General features: G+C 45.3%; 1 pseudogene; it reads right to left on the reverse strand.

Annotated features, from left to right (window-relative positions):
- Window positions 1-6,388: 6,388 nt before the first annotated feature.
- Window positions 6,389-6,974, reverse strand: LOC120225258 (annotated as a pseudogene).
- Between the last annotated feature and the right edge of the window lie 2,271 nt (window positions 6,975-9,245).

The following is a 9,245-nucleotide window of genomic DNA, read 5'->3' on the forward strand; positions in this document are numbered from 1 at the left end:
CATTGCCATGTAGTATTCCATGGTATAGATAAACCACATCTTCTTGATCCATTCATCTGTGGATGGACACTTAGGCTGCTAAGATACTATATTGAAATTTTTTCATTTAAAATTTTTTTTATGTTTTATTTCTGAGAGAGAGAGAGACAGCATGAACAGTGGAGGGTCAGAGAGAGAGGGAGATACAGAATCTGAAACAGGCTCCAGGCTCTGAGCTGTCAGCATAGAGCCCGATGCGAGGCTCGAACCCACGAACCATGAGATCATGATGTGAGCTGAAGTTGGACGCTTAACAAGCTGAGCCACCCAGACGCCCCTTGAAATTTTTTCATATTAGTTTGTAATCACCTGCTTCCCTAAGGCCCTCAAATGCTCCCCACACCTGCTGCCCGCCCTCAGGTCCCCAAACCTCCCTACCACCCAGTAATCAAAAGGGTAAAGGGCCTGGGGCCCCTGCTCTGGTGTTAAGGGCTGGTGTTTGTTATTTTGAGTGGTGCCCGGGTTTACCAGTTGTTAAATATTACTAATGTCATTTTTAGTTATTGCCCTGCTTTGTAAATATCTGGTTGCGTTGTCTGTTTATTCCACCAGACCGAAAGCTCCTTGAGGGAAGGAAGCCACCCCAGCAAAACTCTGGGTACCTGCTAAGTGCCTGATGTGTGTTTACCAAAGGACGGAATGGATGCATGAGTGAATGAATGCAGCCTGAAAAGTTGGAGAGTCACTTTGGAAAATCAGGGGCCCCTCATCTTCCGTCTGGACTCTGGAGTTCCTTTCTGCCGTGGAGACCTTGCTCTTTGCCCAGGTTTTATCACTGTCTGGCCTCCACCCCTGCACAAGGCTTCCTGCCCCTGCCACAGTCGTTCTCAGCTTCACCTTGCTTTCCTATAAAACACAGATGATCACTGAGAACTGCTGGCCCTGAGAGGACCAAGACGGACCCATTCTCTCATGAGCCCACGAGTAGACAAGCACATGTGTCCATATACACAGGCAAACACACACATGGACCGAAGGGGGGGCAGTCAGTAAGCTCACTGGCTGTGGGAAGGTGACTAACTGAGCCTGGTTTATCCCGGATTTTCCTCATTTTACTTTTTTGAAGAAGAGAGCAAGTGAGAGAGAGAGAGAGAGAACACATGGAGCAGAGGGAGAGAGAATCTTAAGCAGGCTCCATGCTCAGCATGGACAAAGGGCTCAATCCCACGACCCTGGGATTATGACCTGAGCTCAGATCAAGAGTTGGGCACTCTGGGAGCCTCAGTAGCTCAGTTGGTTAAGCGTCTGACTTTGGCTCAGGTCATGATCTCATGGTTTGTGAATTTGAGCCTGCTTTGGATCCTCTGTCCACCCTCCTCTATGCTGCTCCCCTACTTGCTCTTTTCTCTCTCTCTCAAAAATAAATAAACATTAAAAAAAGAGTTGGGCATTCAACCAACTGAGCTACCAGGTGCCCCTGGACTTTTCTGGTTTTAACACCGAGGGTCCTATACTCCAGGAACATCCACTGTCCCAGGCAAACAGGGATGATTGGTCTGTCTAGCACTGGGTTGGTTGGGTCATTCTTCATGGACAGTGGAGGAGTGATGGCCTTCAGGATGGACTTCTGTGTTGCTGGTGCAGAGCCCAGGACCAGGCACATGGTGGGTTTGCCACAACTCTGCCACTTACTAGAAATGGAAAATCATTTCACCTTTTGGCGTCCTCAAGAGGGGACAGCCTAGTATCTTCCTCAGAGACAAGCATGAGTCAATAATACTGGAAGTGCCTGGTACTAGTACCTGGAACATAATGGGAATTACATAAATGAGGACCATTATTATTATTATTGTTACGATTATGTGTGTACATGGATGAAAGGTTTCTGGATTTTTCCCTTTGTAAAACAAAAAACGTAGGAGGTATACGGCTACAAAAGTCACCCCTCTGCTAAGTTTGCTCTTAGCAAGATTCTCCTCCCCACTTAAAAAAGAAAGTAGCTTTATTCTGATAAAATTCATAAACCACACAATTCACCCATTTCAAGCATTCGGTTCAGTGGTTTTTAGTGTATTCACAAGGTTGTGCCATCATCAGTGCAGTCTAAATTTAGAACATACACTTCCTTATCTAAAAGAAATCCCATAGCCATCAGCAGTTGCTCCCAATTTCCCTCCTACCCCCAGTCCTGCCCAGCCCGAGGTAACCACTAACCCATTCTCTGTCTCTATAACGTGGCCTATTCTGGACATTTCATGAAAGTGGAACCATAAAATATGTGACTTCTTTCTCTGAGCACCATGTTTCCAAGGTCCATCCATGTTGTAATGTGTATCAGACCTTTGTTCCTTTAGATTGCGGATGCCCCGCCCCTCCTTCAACCCATCTCAGATATATCTAGAAAGGGTTAGACACTCAGCACGTCAGAACAAGTTTGAGCCTATGGAGGCAGAGACCAAACAATTTTTTATTTTTGCTCTATCTTGGGGCACCTGGGTGGCTCAGTTGTGTGTTGTGTCTGGCTTCAGCTCAGGTCATGATCTCACGGTTTGTGGGTTTGGGCCCCGCGTCGGGCTCTGTGCTAACAGCTGCTTCAGATTCTGTGTCTCCTTCTCTCTCTGACCCTCCCCTGCTCATGCTGACTCTATCTCTCTCTCTCAAAAATATTTTTGCTCTATTCCTTTGATCTTAGTCATTATGTCTTAAGTTTTCTTTTGCCCTTCCTTATTGCTTTTTAAAATCTTTTTATTTTACTTATTTTTAAAAATGTTTATTTATTTATTTTTGAGAGAGAGGGAGGGGCAGAGAGAAAGGGAGACAGAGAACCCCAAGTAGGGTGCATGCTGTCAGCGAAGAGCCTGATGTGAAGCTCAAAGTCACAAACCATGAGATCATCACCTGGGCTGAAACCAAGAGTTGGTTGCTTAACTGACTGAGCCACCCAGGCATGCCCCCCTCAGATTTTATTTTATTTTTTAAGTTTTATAATTTTTAAAATGTTTACTTATTTTTGAGAGAGAGAGACAGAGCACAAGCAAGGAAGGAGCAGAGAGAGAGGGAGACACAGAATCTGAAGCAGGTTTTAGGTTCTGAGCTGTCAGCATAGAGTCTGACACAGAGCTCAAACTCATAATCCATGAGATCATGACCTGAGCCAAAGTCAGGTGCTTAACCCACTGAACCACCCAGGCACCTGAGATTTTGTTTTTAAGTAATTTCTATATTCAACATGACGCTTGAACTTATGACCCCAAGTTCAAGAGTCACATGCTTTATCAACTGAGCCAGCCAGGTGCCCCTTACATTTTATTTGTCTTTTAAACAGACAATATTTGAAATTTTTTTAGAAGAGTAAATAGGTGGGGCCCCTGGGTGGCTTAGTCGGTTAAGCGTCCGACTTTCGCTTAGGTCATGATCTCGCGGTTCGTGGGTTCGAGCCCCGCGTCGGGCTCTGTGCTGACTGCCAGCTCGGAGCCTGGAGCCTGTTTCAGAGTCTGTGTCTCCCTCTCTCTCTGACCCTCCCCTGCTCACGCTGTCTCTCTCTCTCCTAGAAATAAATAAAACATTAAAAAAAAAAAAGAAGAGTAAATAGGTATTATAAAACATAAAAATATAATGGGTAATTGTGCACTCATCACTCACCCCAAATTTCCCTCTCCACAGAAGTGTCTGTTGGAAGATGAGGATTTGGTATCTTCACAACCTTCCCAGCTTCCTTCTCAAGCAATTCCCAATCTTTTTATCCATTTTTTTAATGTTTATTTTTCAGAGAAAGAGAGAGACAGAGTGTAAGCAGGGGAGAGGCAGAGAGAGAGGGAGACACAGAATCTGAAGCAGCTCCAGGCTTTGAGCTGTCAGCACAGAGCCCAATGCGGGGCTCGAACCCACAGCCTATGAGATCATGACCTGAGCCAAAGCTGGATGCCCAACCGACTGAGCCACCCAGGTGCCCTGACCCAATTTTTAATAGTTACGTATTATTCATAATACTTACATTTAGTTCTATGACTATAATTAAGTCTTTCGTGCTTTGTCTGGAGGTTGAACCTAAAAACTGAAAAGCAAAAGACAACATCACCATTCCATAAATGTCACTCACTTAAGAACCCCTGGCCCCCAAGAGAAGGAAACATGAACCTGGCCAGTGACCCAATATCCTATCTCAAGAAGCTCAAAGCCATAGTTTTCATTATTTTCATTTTTATTTATTTTTTAATGTTTATTTTGTTAAATGTTTATTTTTGAGAGAATGTGAGTGGGGGAGGGGCAGAGAGAGAGCGGGGGACAGAGGATCTGAAGCGGTGATTTGTGCTGACAGCAGAGAGCCCTATGCAGGGCTCGAACTCGCAAACTGGGAGATCATGACCTGAGCCAAAGTTAGATGCTTATCTGACTGAGCCACCCAGGCGCCCCAAAGTCATAGTTTTTAGAGGCAGAAGAAAATGAAAGAATCTTTCCAGGCCAACTGAGTCATCTTAGAGACAAGATTTCATTGACAGAGCCTGGAGGGTGGCTTTGTCAAAAGTGAAGGTAAGAGTAGGAGGGGCTTGGGGCGCCTGGGTGGCTCAGTCAGTTAAGCATCTGACTTCAGCTCAGGTCATGATCTCACTGTCTGTGAGTTGGAGCCCCATGTCCAGCTCTGTGCTGACAGCTCAGAGCCTGGATCCTGCGTCAGATTCTGTGTCATCCTCTCTCTGCCCCTTCCCCACTCATGCTCTTTCTTTCTTCTCAATAATAAATAAACACTAAAAAAAAAAAAGAAAGAAAGAGTAGGAGGGGCTTTCTCTCTTATCCCCTGTGGATAGTGTCCTTGGCTCTGAGAGGAGACGTGAGGCCTTTTCTGCTGGAAGGTGGGAGACAGGAAGCACAGGTCTGTGGGGCTGGCCTGGACAGCAATTCTGCCGCACCTTATCTGTCATTCCTGAGTTACCGGATACAAAGACATCGGTGCAAAGAGAGGGCACCCAGCCAGCTATGGAGCTCCTCCTCTTTCAGCAGGCGTGGGAGAGAGTGAGAGGCTGGAGGGAGCCCACAGCCCATAGACTGCACTACAGGAAACCCTGAGCATAGTGAAAGGTGGAAACTGAAATAGTTAACGTTCCTTTAGCACTTCCTGTTGGCCACATGTACTTAGGTTATTTCACCCAGTTCTCACGACTACCCAACCGGGTAGGTGCTGCTGGTATCCCCGTTTGTACAGATGAGAAAATTGTGGACCAAAGAGAGTTTAACTGACTCCTTTAAAGGCTTATAACTAACTGGTAGAAGAGCAGGATTCAGGCTCAGGCAATAAGCACCTATCCATGCCACTTCCATGCTGGGAACCATTTTGTCATACTGGTGTTAGAGCTGGAGCACCAGCCTGAAGCCTACCTCTGCTGTGACCTGGCTGTTCATCTCTCTGGGCCTCAGTCACCTTGTCTGGAAAATGGATATAAGACGTTCTGCTCTGCTCTATAGGTAGCTTGGAGAACCACATGACCCCCTCCCCCCCCTCCAAGGACCACCCTCTGGTTTCAGCTCTCATCATCTCCCCCACCCTACCCCTTGATGTACAGAAGCTCCAGCCTGGCTGAACAGTCACCATTCAAGATATGCGCTCACCACCTCCTCTTGGCTGCTCCAGGTCCTGACTTTCAGGTCAACTTGACAGATCAATCCTTGCTCAATTAAGCAAGGTTTGCCTCTCAGTTAAAATGGTACCTATAAATAGAAGCCTGCCCTGACCTTAGCAGTGTAGATGGAGATTAAGAGGCTTTGGAGGCCAATGGCCCTGGGTTCAAATTCCAGTTCTATCACTTCTACCATGTAAGCCTGCACAAATCTTGTTGCTACTCTGAATGTATGCTTCTAAATCGGTGAAATGGATACAGTGGTAGAGCCCAAAGGGATGTGGTGTGAGGACCAGTGAGGGAAGGCATATAGAGTGTGCTGAGCTCCAAAACATGGTCACTATCTTTTTTATCATACCATATATTGCAGTTGCGGGCATTTAGCACAGTGCCTGGTACATAGTTAGCATTCAGTAAACATTTAATAAACAGATGGGTGATGTTTACCTGTCTGCATCCCTCATTACCTCTGAGCTTCTTAAGGGCAGAGCACATTTAAAAAAAAAAATTATTATTATGTTATCATCTCAGCTTAAGTTTAAAAGAAATGACAAAAGATCAAAAGTGATGCCCCGCTACCGTACAGATCAGTTGGCCTGCCCTTGTAGCACAGCTCAGGTCATTCTCTCCAGAGGAAGAAAGGTCCAGCCCCCCTAACCCCTGCAGGAAGGGCCTGTCCCGTCTCATACCACATCTGCACTGAGTCTGAAGTCTTGTGTTTTAAGCATGACAATAATACAAAAGAGATGCTGTTTTCATGGCCACCCACTGCAGCCGGCCCTAAAATGGCCCAGTGCTCACTTCTGCTTTGAGATACATTCTTTGCTTTTCTGGACCTCAGGCTCGATGGTATCACTGCCAGGCTTTCAGCCAGCTGGGTGTACTTCCTCATGCTCGTGAGTAACCTGGAAGGCCGGAACTACTCTCAGAGTCTCATCCACAGAACAGCTGAACAATGATCTGCCAGAGGATGCCTTCACCATCAATGATAAAGAGGCCCCTAAATGAGACACCTTCATCAGCCTCTAAGACTCCATGGTCCTGAGTGACGGTACGCCTGGGGTCTGATACCAAGAGAATGTTCGTGGGTCCCAGTCCTCCTTGTTTCTTCGGTGCGTGGATCCACTTCAGGTGACAGAAATGAGAACCCACAGAAGCACCAATCACTTGGCAATCAGGTGTCTTACAGTCTCCTGCCCTGTCACTGAAAGCAGTGGTTTCCGTGGGGCACACAAAGGTAAAGTCAAGAGGGTAAAAGAAGAACATGATGTATTTTCCTTTGTAGTCAGATAGACTGATGTCTTTGAACTGGCCATCTGGCATAACAGTCATGGCTTTGAGGTTGGGGGCAGGATGCCCAAGTTTGGCATTTCCTCAAGACATCTTGCTATCAGCAGCTGTGAGACAGAACACGCCGAACACCAGTCAGGAAGAAGACACCTTAACTTTTTAAGTAATCTCTATACCACACATGGGGCTTCAACTCACAATCCCAAGATCAAGAGTCGCATGCTCTACCAGCTGAGCCAACCAGGCACCCTGAGGGCAGGAAACATACAGGACCCAGGTGCCCTGTGTGAAAAAAGATATTTTTAAAAATACAGCCTATGGGGCTCCTGGGTGGCTCAGTCGGTTAAGCATCTGACTTCGGCTCAGGTCATGATCTCACGGTTCGTGGGTTTGAGCCCTGCTTCGGGCTCTGTGCTGACAGCTAGCTCAGAGCCTGGAGCCTGCTTCAGATTCTGTGTCTCCCTCTCTCTATGACCATCCCCTGCTCACGCTGTCTCTCTCTCTCTCTCAGAAATAAATAAAAACATTAAAAACATTTTTTAAAAATATGGCCTAGCCATTGGATGACATTGAGGAATTATTGTGAATTTTATTAGGCACCATTACATTATAGGATGATGGTCATGTTTTTAAAATATCTTTCTCAGAGATGTAGGCTCAAATATTTATAGAAGAAATGACATGTTATCTGGGATTTAAAGTATTCTGCAAAAATAAAAATTTAAATGCAGAGGTAGGGGCACCTGGGTGGCTTCGTCGGTGAAGTGTACGACTCTTGGTTTTGGCTCAGGTCATGATCTCACAGGTCATGAGTTCGAGTCCCACACCTGGGTCCACGCTGACAGCACAGGAGCCTGCTTGTGATGCTCTCTCTCCCCTCTCTCTCTGCCTTCCTCTGCATGTGCTCTCTCTCTCAAAATATATAAATAAACTTAAAAAATAAAATAAAATGCAGAGGTACACTTCTGTTAGAATGGCCAAATGACTGGGGCGTCTGGGTCAGACAGTTGAGCTCAGTCAGTTGAGCATCCGACTTTGGCTCAGGTCATGATCCCATGGCTCGTGGGTTCGAGCCCCGTGTAGGGCTCTGTGCTGACAGCTCAGAGCCTGGAGGCTGCTTCGGATTCTGTGTCTCCCTCTCTCTCTGTCCCTCTCCAACCCATGCTCTGTTTCTCTCTGTGTCAATAATAAATAAACGTTAAAAAAAAGAATGGCTACATGACAACACCACATGCTGGTGACACGGTAGAGCAGCAGAGTTCACGCTGCTGGTGGGAGACAAAACGGTAAGGCACTTTGAGAGCCAGTTTGACAACTTCTTACAAAACTAAACATATTCTTACCATACATTCCAGCAACTGTGCTTCTTGGTATTTACCCAAAGGGCTTGAAAAGTTATATCTACACAAAAACCTGCACATGAATGGTTATAGCAGCTTTATTCATAATTGCCAAAACTTGGAAGCAACTTAAATGTCCTTCAGGGTAAGTAGATAGGTAGATTATGGTACATCCAGACAGTAGAATATTATTCAGTGCTAAAAAAAATAAATAAATAAAAAGCTATCAAGCCACAAAAAGCCATGGAGAAATCTTAAATGTATATTAATAAAAGAAGCCCCAAAAATAATAAAATTAAAGGAAGCCAATCTGAAGTCTACAGACTTTATAATTTCAACAGTTTGGGAGGGAAAATTTTTCTCTATCCTTCAAAATTCTAAGCGGTTTAAGAATAAAATTGCCCTGAGTCTGATGAACAGAAGGAAAAAAAGCTTAATTACGTGCACATAGAGGCCCAATCATAAAATTGAGACCCAAAGAAATGATCAAGGCATGCAGCTTTCATGCATTTTTAAATTTTAATTCCAATATAATTGACATACAATGTTATATTAGTTTCAGGTGTATGACATAGTGATTCAACAATTCGATACATTTCCCAGTGCTCATCCTGGTAAGTGCACCCTTTTTTTTTTTTTTTTTTTTTTTTATTTCTAGGAGAGAGAGAGACAGCGTGAGCAGGGGAGGGTCAGAGAGAGAGGGGGTCACAGACTGAAACAGGCTCCAGGCTCTGAGCTGGCTGTCAGCACAGAGCCCAACGCGGGGCTCGAACCCACGAACCGCGAGATCATGACCTAAGCGAAAGTCGGACGCTTAACCGACTAAGCCACCCAGGCGCCCCAGTGGTAAGTGCACTCTTAATCCCTTCACATATGTCACCCATCCCCCCTTCCACCTCCCCTCTGGCAACCACTAGTTTGTTCTTTGTAGTTAAGAATCTGGTTTTTCGTTTGTGTCTTTTTTTCCTTTGTTCATTTGTCTTGTTTCTTAAATTTCACAGATGAGTGAAGTTATAAGGTATTT

Source organism: Hyaena hyaena, unplaced genomic scaffold (assembly GCF_003009895.1).
Source record: "Hyaena hyaena isolate Hyena2069 unplaced genomic scaffold, ASM300989v1 scaffold_18, whole genome shotgun sequence".
NCBI lineage: Eukaryota > Metazoa > Chordata > Mammalia > Carnivora > Hyaenidae > Hyaena > Hyaena hyaena.